This window comes from Pteronotus mesoamericanus, unplaced genomic scaffold, assembly GCF_021234165.1.
Source record: "Pteronotus mesoamericanus isolate MK-2021 breed Mesoamerican mustached bat unplaced genomic scaffold, CSHL_Meso_final contig_256, whole genome shotgun sequence".
In the NCBI taxonomy this organism is placed as follows: domain Eukaryota; kingdom Metazoa; phylum Chordata; class Mammalia; order Chiroptera; family Mormoopidae; genus Pteronotus; species Pteronotus mesoamericanus.
In genome coordinates, this window is record NW_026555108.1 from 3,929,146 (window position 1) to 3,943,878 (window position 14,733).

The 14,733-nt window shown below is 46.3% G+C and overlaps 1 pseudogene; it reads left to right on the forward strand.

Moving 5' to 3' along the window:
* The first annotated feature begins 1,669 nt into the window (after positions 1-1,669).
* Positions 1,670-14,733, forward strand: part of LOC129071099 (dnaJ homolog subfamily C member 9-like) — a 68,578-nt pseudogene continuing 55,514 nt past the window's right edge.

The window sequence follows — 14,733 nt, forward strand, 5'->3', positions numbered from 1 at the left end:
ATGTGCCGGGTGGACTGGCGGGTGAAATGAATGGCCGGTCTGGTTTAGGAGTCCGTCAACCTCTGTGGGCCCCATCTTCGCATTCGCTTGCCTCCAGGGCTTCCCCCGCAGCTCTGTGCCATTAGCTCCCCCACTCTTCTGGGGCCACACAAGACCCCTGACTGCCGTTCCCTGCCACCGGACGCTGGGTGGCGCTGTGGCTCCTCTTACCCGGGCTGGAGGCGCCAGGCAGGCGGAGGCGCGGCTGCCGAACCGGGCCTGGCGCGGAGGTCCGGCGCAGCCGGCCGAGCGGGCTATTTCTTGTCCTCCTCTTTCTCCCACTTCCTCACTGCCCTGCGTCCAGACCCGTTCCGTCCCCCTCCCGCATCCCAGACCTCCTTTGCCTGTTTCCCTCTCTGGCGGTCCTTGGCTTTCCGACCCTGCAGGCCAAAGTGGGGCCAGAGGCGCAGGGACCGGGCGGGATGCTGGAGCGGCTGGGGCCGCGTGGCTCCCTCTCTTTTCACCCCATCCAGCCCTCGGCCCTTCCCGGATTCCAAGGACGATGCAGAGCTTCCGCAACCGCCACCCTGGGCAACCCGCCGGCGGGTCAAGCCAGGCCCGAACTAAAGGGAGGTCAGGGGTGTAGGGACAGCCTTCTGATGAAAAGGCGCCGGAGCCATTAAGGGCCAACTCACCGTTTACGTTAATAGCCCTGCCTTTCTCCTTGGCCTCTAGAGCAAGAAGCAAGTCATCTGGAACTTCTTTGGTCCCTTCCACTCCCCTACGCTATGACCCAGATATCCTATCTCTCTCTCTGTGCATATTCTATATCCTAAAGGGATCCCTCCAGCCCCGCTGCTATTGTCTTCCCAAAGCCTCATTACGCCCCAACTGGTTTCCTCGCCTCCAGCCTCCAGCCCCAGACTTCGGCTGGCAGTACCAGTGCCGGGAACCTCGTGGAGCACGGGCCTCTCATCCTACCCCAGTAATGGCTCCAATTGCTTGGAAATATCGAAAGCTGGCTTTCAGGACCATCCACACTCTGACCTCCCCATTTTGGCCTCACCTCTACCCCCTCGTAGATTGCCCTAAGTAAAAGAGGCCCTAGAACGGGAACTGAACATAGTGAGGGGCTCGCAGAGGCATCTGCTGGGACAGCCCTAACTCATGATGGCACCGTCACAACACTGCAGAGATGAAGAGAACACATAGTCTGCCTTGCCTAGAACCCAGGAGTACAGTCACATTTAGTCCTTTGCCCCCTCCCTTTGTCTCCGATACCCCCCCCATCTGGTTCTGTTCTGCTCTCCTGCGATCTCTCTGTTCCCTTCCCATCTGTGTTGCCCACTCGCCTCTGACCCTCCTGCTGCTGCAGGAGGCTTTTTCTCAACACCACTTTTGCACTAAGTAGTTGATGACATGCATGGCCAGGTTTCTCCATAATGCTGAGTCTGGTTTCAGCAGTGTGGGGGGTTTTTTTGTTTTGTTTTGTTTTGTTTTTCTCGAGGAGCCTAATATTCACAGATGCTAAGTCTGCAGGTCTAAGGCTCTTCGAGAGGAAAGGTTGCAGACGGTTGTATTGAATTTAGCCTTGTTGAACCCAGCACACAAATATGTCAGTGCACATGGAAAAGCACACAACTGAACAGGAAAATTGGTAAAGGCAGATTTATTGGCAAACAAAGCACTGATGGTTAATTTCGGGCTGCCCTGTGCCCTTGGACTCCAGGAATCTGTGCCCAGAGTTAGATACGGCTCATTCACCGGCATAGAAAAAGCCTGGTGGACGAAAGAGCTTGGGATCAAAAACATAACCATAAGAAAGGTGGGCTAAGATGAGACAGCTCACCTTCCCTGGCTCCATCTTTGGGAAATTTCTCCTGGGAAATGACAGCTCCCTGTCCCCCAGACAACCTCTATTACTAAGACTGTCCTCTTCCACATGTACCACATGTGGGACACAGTGTCTTCCTGCTCCTCACAGTAACCCTGTGAGGTATGGATAAATGAGTTTGGGTTGACCGATGAAGAAACTGAGGCTCAGTGAGGCCAAAAGACCCACCCTCCTCCTCTCTCCCCCCCCAAAAAGAAAAACATTTTTAAAAAGAACTCAGAACAAAAGGCCAGGAAAAGAAGCCAAAAATTCCAGCTCCAAGACCCAGGCCAGTATCTTTTCTCCCACAGTTTCATGACCTGTTGAGGACTCAAAGCGAGGCCAACTGGCTCCAGCACTGCACCCTCACCCTGTGCTCAAGAGCAGATGTCAACACAGGCAGTGTGGCTGAGGCAGCAGAAAGGGCTTTCGCCTGGCTCCTGGGCCGTGCTGCCCCCTGACCTGGGTCCGAATGAGAGCAGGGGGACTCATGAGGTTTGTAGGCCCAGCAGAGCAACAGCCAGCCTCAAGCCAGACACCTCCCAGAGCTGAGGTCTCCAACGACAGGCCTTTGGAGGCATGATGTTTGGCTTGGCAGTGTCAGTCAGTGTAGTGCTTAAATTAGACTTACATTTCCTCAATAAGACACTTAGGTTTTTTTTTTTTAATGTATTGATTTGAGAGAAAGAGAGAAAAAGATTGACTTGCTGTTCCACTTATTTCTGCATCCACTGGTTGCTTCTTGTATGTACCCTAACCAGGGATCAAACCTAAACCTTGATGTATCAGGATGATGCTCTAACCAACCGAGCAACCCCACCAGGGCCAAGACATTTAAATTTAATAAAAGTTCAATAAGAATATAGTTATTAAGAGCATGGCCTGGATTTGTATCCTGCCTCTGCTGCTTGTTTTGTGTGATTCTGGGAATGTTACTTAAACTCTCTCTGCCTCACTTTGCTCACCTGTAAAATGGAGATGAACAATAGTACTCTACCTCATAGAGCTACAATGAATATTAAGTTATGATATCTAAACCACTTAGAATGGCGCCTGACACATAGTAAGTGCCGTATGGGTATTTGCTGTTGTTATTATATAAATTGAGGAGTGTTCACATATAATCCATATTTCTAGCTTCTTAACTATCTAGAAGACCTGACAGTGCTGGGCCCCCATGACCAGCTAGAACCGAATCTGCCCTCTCTAGATGAAGTGTGCTCTCTCATGGTCAGCTCCAGCCCCACGACTCCCCACTTGGTCCCTGACACTGAAGGTAGGTGTCAGGTGCCTTTTATCTTATTACATGCATCTTGCTTCATAGGTTTCCATCGTCTACCTGGTTTCTCAAACCAGTCTGTCACCCGGCTGTTGCCTAAATGGTTCAAGGGGCAAAAAATGTGACCGAGTAGAAATTGTTAGCCAGTGGTGATATTGTTAGCCAGTTTGGGTTAAACCTCTATCAGGACTTTGCCCCACTTCTTCTAATGTCTCAGAATGGCACTTAGAGCACCAGCTTGAAGATCAAGGAAAAAAGCAAACTAGTAAAGGGAGGCAAAATTAAGCCACGATGTTCCAGAGCATTCCCTCCTACAGCCTCACAGTTGGGTTTAAAATCTGGTTCAAGGGTTGTAAGATATACCCACACACATGCCAAATTATGTAGGTTCAAGAATAGTTTTTGCAGCATTGTGAATAATAGAGATGATTAGAAGGAACCTGAATGTCACCAATAAAAGAGTAGTTAAATAAAATTTGATGTATAAATATAATGGAATACCGTGCAGCCATTAAAAAGAACAGGAGCAGTTTGTACAGAGTACTTCCACTTCTGTAGGAGGGGAAATGGGAAATAGAAATACATATATTTGCTTGTATTTGAATAGAATATATCTAAAAGGATATTTGAATACAGTACAGGCATAAAGTATCTATGCAAGGTTATGTCAGGAAATTGGTGACCATGGTTGTCTCTGGGGGAAGGAATTGTGTGACTGAGAAGAAAGGAGACATACTTTTATCTTTTTCCTTTTTTTTAAGATTTTGTTTATTTATTTTTAGAGAGAGAAGAGAAGGAAAGAAACATCGATGTGTGAGAGAAAGGTTGATTGGTTCCTTCTTGTAAGAGACCCCCAACCAGGGACCTGGCCTGCAACCCAGGCATGTGCCCTGATCGGGAATCAAACCTGTGACTGTGGGACGACCAAACCCACTGAGCTGCACCAGTCAGGGTGAGACATACTTTTCTTCAAGATACATCTTTTTATTCTTTTTAAGTTTTGCACCGTGAAGCTAATGTTGAAACTCTCATTTAAAAAAATTCTGCAGTAGATACAAAAGGAAAACTGCAATGGACGAACTAACAAAACTGATTCCAAAGTCTCTCAAGAGACAATGTGAAATCACCTGCCAGTCAAGGATGGCTGCATTGGAGACAACCTCGTATGTACCTGTAGCATCCAAACCCTTGCTTAGTAAGCTGCGTTGCCAAGTCATTCCCACAGTCATCGTTCCACATCCATATGTACTTAAAGGAGTGTCACTCTGGTCCTCCTTGCCCAGGCCATCTCCTCTGCTCTGGTCATCTTGGCTTTATTTGACCTCTAAAAAATCCTGGTTTGGACTGCCTCCTGGGCACCAGGAAGTGGAGCCTCCTGGGAATGGCGGCTGAAGTTGAAAGGCATTTGGCAAGATTGATATACCTAGCCCTGGCCAGGTAGGTCAATTAGTTAGAGCGTCATCCTATTACACCAAGATTATGGGTTCGATCTCTGATCAGTGTGCATACAAGAAGCAACCAATGAGTACATGAATAAGTGGAACAAAAAATGAATGTTTCTCTCTCTGTCTCTTTCTCTCTCTCCAATCAATGAATAAAAAAAATTTTAAAGAGATACTGGCTTAAAAAAAAAAAAGAGTGATACACCCACAGACCAGGATTTAAATTCTCCTTCTCTGAAAGTGCTTCTTCCAGTCATCTCAAAGGGAGTTCCAAAGTGGGCAAAGTTCTTATGTCTGGATAGGGAAACTTCCAACCCGTGTCTGCCTCCTTTACCTGACCAAAGGTCCCAAATTCATTCCAGCAGACTTTATAAACCTTTAAAACAAACAAACAAAAAAAAAACCTCTGCAAAGTGCCCTGACCAGTGTGGCTCAGTTGGGCATTGTCCCGCAAAGTGAAAGGTCACTGGTTCAACTAGTCAGGGCACATGCCTAGGTTGCGGGTTCAGTTCCCAGTCGGGGCACTTATGAGAGGCAACTGATCGATGTTTCTCTCTCACATCAATGTTTCTTCTCCTCTTTCTCCCTCCCTTCCCCCTCTCTAAAAATAAATAAGTAAATTCTTTAAAAAGAAAGCAAAAATCTGCAAAGCCACAGACCAGGTACAAAGGTCCCAAGGTGCCTAGGTCGCAAAGTAGAAGACAGAGAGTGCCTATTTGCTAGGGACACAGAGTCTACTTTCTGAAAAAAGTCTGAGTTGGAAGGAATCTGGGGAGATAACTGAGGTGATGATTTTCACCCAGAATTCTGTGGGCGCCCTTGGGCTGTATGGAGGAGCTTCAGGAGTTCTGCAAACATCAGATGTGTGGGCAGACTTCAGACAGGAATGAAGAGCTGTAACCCTCCACTTCAAACCATTGATTTGATCAAAATTGCCTCATAATTCTGATTGATTCACTTGACAGTAAGTGACATAAATTTGAACTTAATAAAGACATTCCTATTAACAAAGCAATACTTTCATCTGTTCTATATAGTAGGGTTCTATGTAAGACTTCATTAAAAGGGCAAGGATTCCGCTGCTTTAAAAGGTTCTCCTTGTTTGACAGAGGAAGAAACAGACTCAGAGAAAAGAAAGGACTTGCCCAAGGTCACACAGCTACCAGAAGTTGAGCCTGGACCAATAGCGCCCCTGCCAACCAGTACTAGGCCGCGTCCTGGTATTGAATAAAAAATCTGAATTGAGTATTGAATACAAAATCTGAATTAAGAATTGAGTTTGGTTAGGGGCATCCTATCCTGTGGGATCTTAGTAGGGCCATAACAGATGTCCCAGGACACTCTGGAGCTCAGCCAGCTCAGCAAACCACCATTTTTTTCCATCACATGAATTTTTTACAGGGCCTAAGCTTGCAATAGGCCCCAGGTCTAGGCTTCTTTATGTCAAAATCACCACCTCCCCAACATCGCTCTGTTGTCTGGGGCTTCCAGGGATTCCCTCAAGCCAGGGCCTGGACTTACACAGCCAGAATTTATTACTTGCTCAACATGGCTTGACTCCCAAGGGCTGGGTCTGAGTTCCGAGCGTCTTGTCTGCCCTTCCTGGGGGCTCACCTCTCTTGCCTTGTTCCAGCTCATCCTGCCCCCTCCCTCCCAGGTGTTTGCCCCCTTCCACACCCGCTTGCTGGCAGACATTCCAGTGGCGCCCCCCCTCCTTAGCCACCACTCCCCCTGAAACCACTACTGCGGCCTTTTATCTTTGCCCCAGAAGCTGAGCCCTCCGGTCCCTTAATTGTTCAGGTTGCTCTTTTCTGAACTCACTCCAATTGAGCTCCATAAATTGAAGATAATTGGACTGTCTCACTCAAGTTACGAGGCCCTGGGGCAGTGTCTTCTTGGTGTGGTACAGCCCTGCCCAGGAAGGGGGGTGGCGAGGGGAGGGGCACAGAGCAGGCCAGCCTAGGGGTCTGGCTCAGGGTCACAGTCCAGACATTCCACCACCAGCTAAGCTTTGCAGCCCCGATCCCTGCCATCTGCCCTAGTCCTTATACATACAGACTCCAGGAGGGAGGAGCCACCATTCCCCACCAACAATGAGGAAAGCAATAGTCTGGTATATAACGCGGTTTTCCAAATAGTGTCTGAGAAGTGCTAGGACTCTGGTTGAAAGGCCCTCTTTGCGGGGGGTTGGGGGAGCGCACCTGACGTGGGTCATCAGGGAAGAGCTAGAGGCTCATGAAGGGAAACTCAAACTGAGGAAAATCCAGGGCAACTCGTTGTGAACACGTGCCACTCCATACAATAACATCCCCCCAGAGAAGTTTATGTTGCCACCCATCCTGGGCACTGCTAGGAAGTTTGACTTGGCCACACCTAAGGTATCTAGCGAGATGGGGGTAACTGTTGTTCTAAGGGGCGGCTAGAGCAAGGAGCGAGGGGCTAAAGAAATAAGGTTTTGCTCCAGACCCAGACTTCCCTCCCTGCCTGCCATCTCGTGACATCCTATGCCCTGGTACTTCAGTGGGCCAGGACATGTCCTGGAACAGCTTTTTGGCCATTCTCTCTGGACACGAGAGATGCTGTCTCCCCACCACAACTAAGGCCATGCTCCACAGGCTTGTCCCTTTCTACTTCCCTTCCCACTTTGTCAAAATCTCCAGTCACTGTCCATCGATACCGGTGAAGGCAGTGGAGCCCACCATCATACCCTCAAGGCCTGGCACAGAGCCTGGCACAAAGTAAATGTCTGTTAAGAAAAAAATAAATGTATTAACAAATGCGGTAACTATGGTCTGAATTCTTCCATGCCTCAGACTTTTACAAAATCTACCTCCGTCCTCCTCCTGTGGGTCTAACATCATAGCATCCCCTCATGGGGAGTGACAAGGGGAGGTCCTGTTGTCCCTCCTCTTTCCTCCAGTTGGGACAGCATCCAAATGCCCCCAATCAGAAGGTTTCTAAGACTTTCATAAAAGCAGGCGGGAAGGGAAGAAGCTGGGCTCTTGTTGAAAGAGCACTCAAACTTGGAATCAGAAGACCTGTTACGAGATCTGCTCTTGCACTCACTAGCTAGAACCTAAATTGCAAGAGAGGAAACGAGGCTGGAAAATAGGAACCGGCTTTGTATGTCACCCCAGAGAGCATTTGGACATCCATTCATTCAACAACACTTGACTAAGTACCTACTATGTCCCGGGTACTATTCACAAGGCTTTCCATCACTCTGGCTGCTCGGCAAAGCAATCATTGAGGAGCAAGAGTGCAGACAGGGAGACAAGTTAGGAGATTGCATCACCAGTTGTGTTGAGAGATAAAAACCTGAATGAAGGCAGTAGCACTGCAGTAAGGCAGACACACTGGGGAACTATTTAGGAAGTAGAATTGCTGGGACTCGATGATTAATCAGATGTGGGGGTTGAGGGAGAGAGAGGACACACCACATAACTACACCCAGGTTTCTGTTGTGAGAGACTTGAGTGAATAATGGTGTCACCAATAAAGATGAAAAACACCTGGCTCTGGTTTCACAGTTTGATGAAAGGATTTAGGAGGATAATGAGCTTGGTTTGGAACACGTAAAATTGGACGAGGAGGAGGAGGAGGAGGAGGCGGCGGCGGCGGCGGCGGCGATGGCTAGATAGCCTCCTTAGGATGAGGCTATCTAGGGAGAAACAATGAGGACTAATGACAGAACCTTGAAATCTGCCAACTTTTAAAATACATAGAAATGACTCCTTGTGGTGCAGCAATGAAGACTGGGAAGAAGCAGCCAGTCCGAGAGGTAGTAAGGGAGCCATGGTATGGGGAAATCACGAGAGCTAAAGGTCGGTTTTCGAATGGCAGACATGGTTAGCACACACAGTGCGGAGAAGAGTTCAAATAAAAGGAAGGTCAGCAAATGTCTCTATGGATTCTTCCCTGACCATTGCCCATGCAGTTAGTCGAGCAGTAGGAGCCTGGTGGCTGTGGACTGAGGAGTAAGTGAGAGGTGAGGAATGGAGACACTGAACTGGGCTGCTCTTACGAGACGCTTGGCTGATGAAAGAACAAATGAAGATGGTAACTGATGGAAAAGACAAGAGCAAGAGAGAGGTTTAGAAGGTGAGCTGTGTGCACACGCTCATGCAGAGTCTCAGGGGAAGAAACCAGCAGAGGTTGAAGATTCAGTAAAGAAGGAGTCATGATGATAGGATCCAGAACATAATTAGCCCTGTGCAGGAAACAGAGCACTCCTCTCAGAGCAAAAGGAAAGAAGAAAGGACACTAGGAGGTGGAAATAGGCCTATAGTTGTAAAAGAGGAGCTCACACCATGGCCTATATTCAAAAAGGGGCAGCCCTGGCCGGTGTGGCTCAGTTGGTTGGAGCATCATCTCATAACCAAAAGGCTGTAGGTTCGATTCCCAGTCAGAGTACATACCTAGGTTGTGGGTTTGAACCCCAGTCTGGGCACATATAGGAGGCAACTGATCGATGCTTCTCTCTCACATCAATGTTTCTCCCTCTTCCTTCCTCTCTCTCTAAAAAGCAATGAAAAAGAAATGTCCTCGAGTGAGGGGGAAAAAAGGGGGAGGCAGGCAAAGTTTTATAATAGTAGTTAAGGAAAATGGGAGAGAGTGTTGAGTAGAAATGAAGGGCTCAACAGTGTTCAGAAAACAAATACGATTAGAAATCATACACTTCTAGCGGTACCTATCTGACTGACATTCAATTTTCTCCAGAAGTTCCAGCAGAACAGAAGAGGCAGATTTGCCAATTGATTTCAGGTATGGGATTTGTAAGGTAAATGCAACAGATAAGCAATAGGGCTTGCATCATGAAATTATACTGGTGAGAATGATCCACCACAGGAGCCAGGATGTGCAGGGAAAGAAGTGAGGATGGGGGACTGCTAATGAACTAGAAGATTGTGGGGTCAAGGTCAGAAGTGGTAATTAGGCAGAAAAGTTACCAGAGTAGGGAAGTGCAAGATTGTAGTGGGACTCTTGGAATTACAGAATTCAGAGGTAGCAAGGTTCTAGGTGATGTCAAGGTCAGAACAGGACCATGACGTTGGTATTCTTAAGTGTAGCAGAAGGGAAAGTCATTCCAATGAAGGGTGTAAGAACCTTTGAGGCCAGAGCAGTAGTCCTCAATCCTGGCTTGCGATGGAAATAGAAAAAACCGTCATTGCAATACTGGTACACTAGAATCACCTGTAAGATTTTAAAAATGTCTGTGCAGAAGCCACATCCCCAGACATTCAGATTCAATTAGTTTGAGTTGGTCCCAGGCATCAGGATTTTTAAAGTTTTCCAAATTGTTACCCGACAGGGTGCCTGGCCCTGAGTGGGTCTGCCTCAGGCCGGCTGGTAGTGTGTGCGTTCTTGACTTCATGCAGGGAAGATTTGACGGTGCGAGTCCAGGTGATTTTTAGAGGACATTTATTAAAGCTGGGGACAGTGACACAGGGAAGGGCCTAGGATACTAGGTAGGGAAGTAAGCCTAGGTTGGGTGGCTTTGGCTCACACGCCAGAGAAAGGGGGCCTCGAGGACAGGTTCTGGGGGTCAGCCTGAGATGAGCTGCTGCTGCCCATTGCTCCCCTGGTTGCAAGTCTCCTGAGGACACTTAGAGTTTAGGAGGAGATGTGTACCTGTGGGGGAAGACGAGGGGGGAAGGAAAGGAACTGGCATGCTCCTGGGAGGGAGAGCACATGATGGGACCTTCATTTTGAGGGGTCTTAAAGGCTGGGAGTTCAGGGGAAGTCCTAGGAGAGGATCTCAATGGAATATTTATCATTTTTATGCTAATGTACCAAAATGAAATTTATTCCCTTAACTTCATCTGTCCTTGGGTGTGGTTGGCAAGTGGCCCTAATTGGATTTCTGCTGTCTCCCTGAGTAGGACCATTGAGGCTATTTCCCCTCTGGTTGGGGAGAAGTGCAAACCATTTACTCTTAAGTGTCCTTGGTTTAGGGAAGATAGGATTTACTAGATGGCTGCAGATTGCTTGTTTAACTATCTGCCTCCGTTTCCCTACTCCGCTTGTCCTGGCTTACTGGCCTGTCTCAAAGTGATTCCAGGTTGAGAACCACTGGGCTACAGAAATAGCTGGAATTATCCACATGGATGTTGAAATCAGGCAGTGTGACAACAGGAGTTGAAATGCAGAAGGAATATATAAACCAGAGGGGATCAAAATCCCCTAAAAGTATGGCCCTGAGCAGTGCGTCTCAGTGGGTTGGGCATCATCCCACAAAGCAAAAGGTCACTGGTCCTATTCCCAGTCAGGGCACAAGCCTGGGTTCTGGGTCTGGTCCCCGGACAGGGTGCTTATGAGAGGCAAATGATCGATGTTTCTCTCTCGCATCAGTGTTTCTCTCCCCCTCTTTCTCCCTCCCTTCCCCTCTCTCTTAAAAAAAAAAAGTCCCCTAAGAATATGGGAGAGTGGATGACAGTGATTGGGGGTAAGGGGGGAGATAGAGGGTGATAATATCAAATGGAAAGAGTGTTGTAAGAGGAAGGGGTTTCACCTCGTAATGAATAGTGGTCTGGAAGCAGCTGCTGGGATTCAGGTGATGCTCAGCCTGCTTTGAGGCAATGTACTGGCGGGATGCGGGAAGGGGAACTGGGCTGTAGAGGAAACAGTGTGCCCTTGAAGAGCCTAATTTTCCAAGTTAGCGCAGAAGGTACACGATGCACTCAGAGAAGTCTGAACGCAGAAGGTACATGATGCACTCAGAGAAGTCTGAACGCTGATTCTGGTCAGAGAAGAGGTTAAGCGTGTAGAAGAGTTTGCTTGCCTTAGAGTGGCACTTCCAGAGCAGACGTTGGAATCAGGGCTGCCACGCTTCTCAGCTCCAGATGTGCCATTCACATTGGCAAGGCCGGAACAGCATGGAAAGGAGAGTGAGAGAATGTTTGTGACCATGTGAGAATTCAGTGCTTCTCCCCACACTTCTTGCTTCAGGTTTTTCTTTGGCTTCATGAAGGACTGATTCACAAACAGGTTTGGGATTCCATTCATTTTGGGTGGCTCTCTTCTAATAGCCTTCCCCTTATACCTCTCAGTTCACTTTTTCTCTGAAATTTTCTCAATCTCCTCGGCCATTTACTCCTTACAATTTCCTGGTAGGCTCCGGCTTGAAAGCATACTATTGTGATGTGGTTTCACTGTGTCACCTTCCATTCAAAAGTCAGAGTCAAGCCAGGTTCTCTAAGGGCATGGCTAGTCTGCGGTTTCAGAGAGGTAATGGGGCTCTTTTGGGGTCTTTTCCCACAAAGCTCTCCTTGAGCATTCTCTTGTGCAAACCTGATTCTTTGAGAGAGAAGAGATGTGGGAGGTGCAGAGGGACAAAAGGAGTCCCATGGCTAAAAGGAGTCACTGCTAAAAGAAGTTCTACCTTTGGGCCCCCAAAACTGCTTATTAGCTGAATGTCAGTGACAGAATGCTAAGTCTGGTGAAACTTAGAATATAGATTGCAAGGCCTTTCTTAAGTTAATTGGGCCTAGGGGAAGCCTCTGTTCTGACTTGGTTAATCCAAGCTCTATTTTCAAAGAAACAGCTCATGAAATGGTGCTTCTCCGCCACCTCATGCTTCACCTTACCACCAGAGCTCTTTAGTCCAGAATGAGACCATCCACCCCCAGCTCTAGGAAGGAATAGCTAAATCATATTTTGCTTCGGGTTTGGCATATAGACGTGTACCCATACCTACTCTCAGCTCCCTATAGAAGTTTCCAAAACAGCCAATCCTCACTTGGATAAGACCCTAGGGCTAGGAGGTCTTTCTCAAACCCCTGGAAGGAAAAGTTAAGTGTGAATGGATGTTTCCAGCATGTGATAGAATTCTAGGATTACTCTCTCACCCAATAATCCACACACCCTTATATAATCCTCTCCCCTCGAGTGTGGGTGGGCCGGTTAAATATGATGGGCTGTCACCCCTATGATTATGCTGCTATATGGAGTAATGGGTGCTTCAGGTGTAATTAAGGTCCATAATCATTTGCCTTTGACTTAATCAAAAGGGAGACTATCCTGGGTGGGCCTGACTTAATCAGGTGAGTTCTTAAAAGAGACAAGAATTGTTTTCAACAAATAATGCTATTGCATCTGGATACCCATAAGCAGAAAGAAAGAAAGAAAGAAAGAAAGAAAGAAAGAAAGAAAGAAAGAAAGAAAGAAAGAAAGAAAGAAAGAAAGAAAGAAAGAAAGAAAGAAAGAAAGAAAGAAAGAAAGAAAGAAAGAAAGAGAAAGAGAGAAAGAAAGTTAGGTGACCTACACTTTGCACCTCACATAAAAACAAACTCAAAGCAGATCATATAAATGGAAAACTATAAAACTTTTAGAGAAAACATAGGAGAGACTCTTTGGGGCCTAGGAATTGGTGAAGAGTTCTTAAATTTGATATGGAAACCATGATCCATGAAAGAAAAAATAATTAATTTAACTTCCTCAAAATTAAAAACCTTTTCTCAGTGACATACCTTGTTAAGAAGAAGGAAAGAAAGGGGGAAATGGGGTACATCTGTAACAGTGTCAACAATTAAATAAAAATTTTTTACAGACTTGAAAAAAAATGAAGGAGAGATAAGCTACAGATTGGGAGAAAATGTTTGCAACCACATATTGGATATCAGAAAGGTATCTAGAGTGCATAAAGAACTCTCAAAACTCAACAGTAAAAAAACAAACAATCCAACTAGAAAGAGAGTAAAAGGTATAAAGAAACATTTCACTGAAGAGAATATGCAGATAGTAAGTACTTGAAAATATGTTCAACATCATTAGCCATTAAGGAATTGCCAATTGAAGCCACCAATCCAAAAGGCCAAAAAAAAATAGGGACAACACCAAATTCTAGTGAGAATATAAGACACTGGAGTACATTGGTGGTGGGCATGTCAGATGCTACAGCCACTCTGGAAAAGAGCGTGACAGTGTCTTTAAAAACTATATATACTCGTACACTTAACCTTATAACTCAGCAACTGCACTCATACATTTATCCCAGAAAAATGGAAACCTATGTTGACACAAAAATCTGCACACAATTGTTTGTAACAGCTTTATACATAACAGGCAGAACTGAAAACAACCAAAATGTCACTCACAAGGTGAATGCTTAAACAAATCTGGTACGTCCATACCATGGAATACTACTAAGCAATAAAAAAGAAACAAACTATTGATACATGTGAAAGCTTGGATGGACCTCAAGGGCATTATTCTGAGTGAAAAAAGTCAGTTTCAAAAGGTCACATATTGTATGTTATAAAACGTTCTCAAAATGACAAAATTATAGAGTTGGGGAGGAGATTATTAGTTGCCAGGGGTTAGAAACAGTGGATGAGAAAGAGGTAAGGGTGACTTTTGAAGTGATGAAATCATTCTAAACCTTGACTGCAGTGGTGGTTACATAAATCTATACATGTGGCCATGGTTCATGTGGCTCAGCTGGTTGGGCATCATCCCACAAAACGAAAAGGTTCTGGTTTGGTTCCCAGTCAGGGCACATGCCTGGGTTTCAGATTTGGTCCCCAGTTGGGGCGCATATGAGAGACAAGTGATCAATGTTTCTCTCCTGCTCTTTCCCCCTCCCGTCCCCTCTCTTTTAAAAAAAAATTTAATTTACACATGTGATAAAATGACATGGCACTATATGCACACAGTACCAATGTCAATTGGCTGGATTGGGTAATGCACTATAATTATATAAGGTGTAGCCATTAGGGAACACTGGATAAAGGATTAATGGGACCTCTCTGTACTATTTTTTACAACTTCCTGTGATTTTAAAATTATTTCAAAATGAAAGGTAAAAAATTGGTGGGGAAGCAAGAGGAGAACCGCTGCAAACACATGGAAAGGGCCACGTGCCCAGGACCTGAGCGTGGCCTCTAGGAACTAAGAGTAATCCCTGGCCAATAGCCAACGAATGGGGACGTAAGTTTTATAATTGCAAAGAACTAAATTCAGCCATCAACCAGTTAGCTTGGTAGAGAAACCCAAGCTTCAGGTGACAGGAGACACCTGAAGCTTGGCCACGTGACACCTTGATTTCATTCTAGTGAGGCCCTGAGTGGAGGACCCAGCTAAACTGTGCTCAGACTTCCGATGTATGGAGACCAGGAGATAATACATTTGTGTGGTTTTACACCACTAAGTTCGCGGTGCTT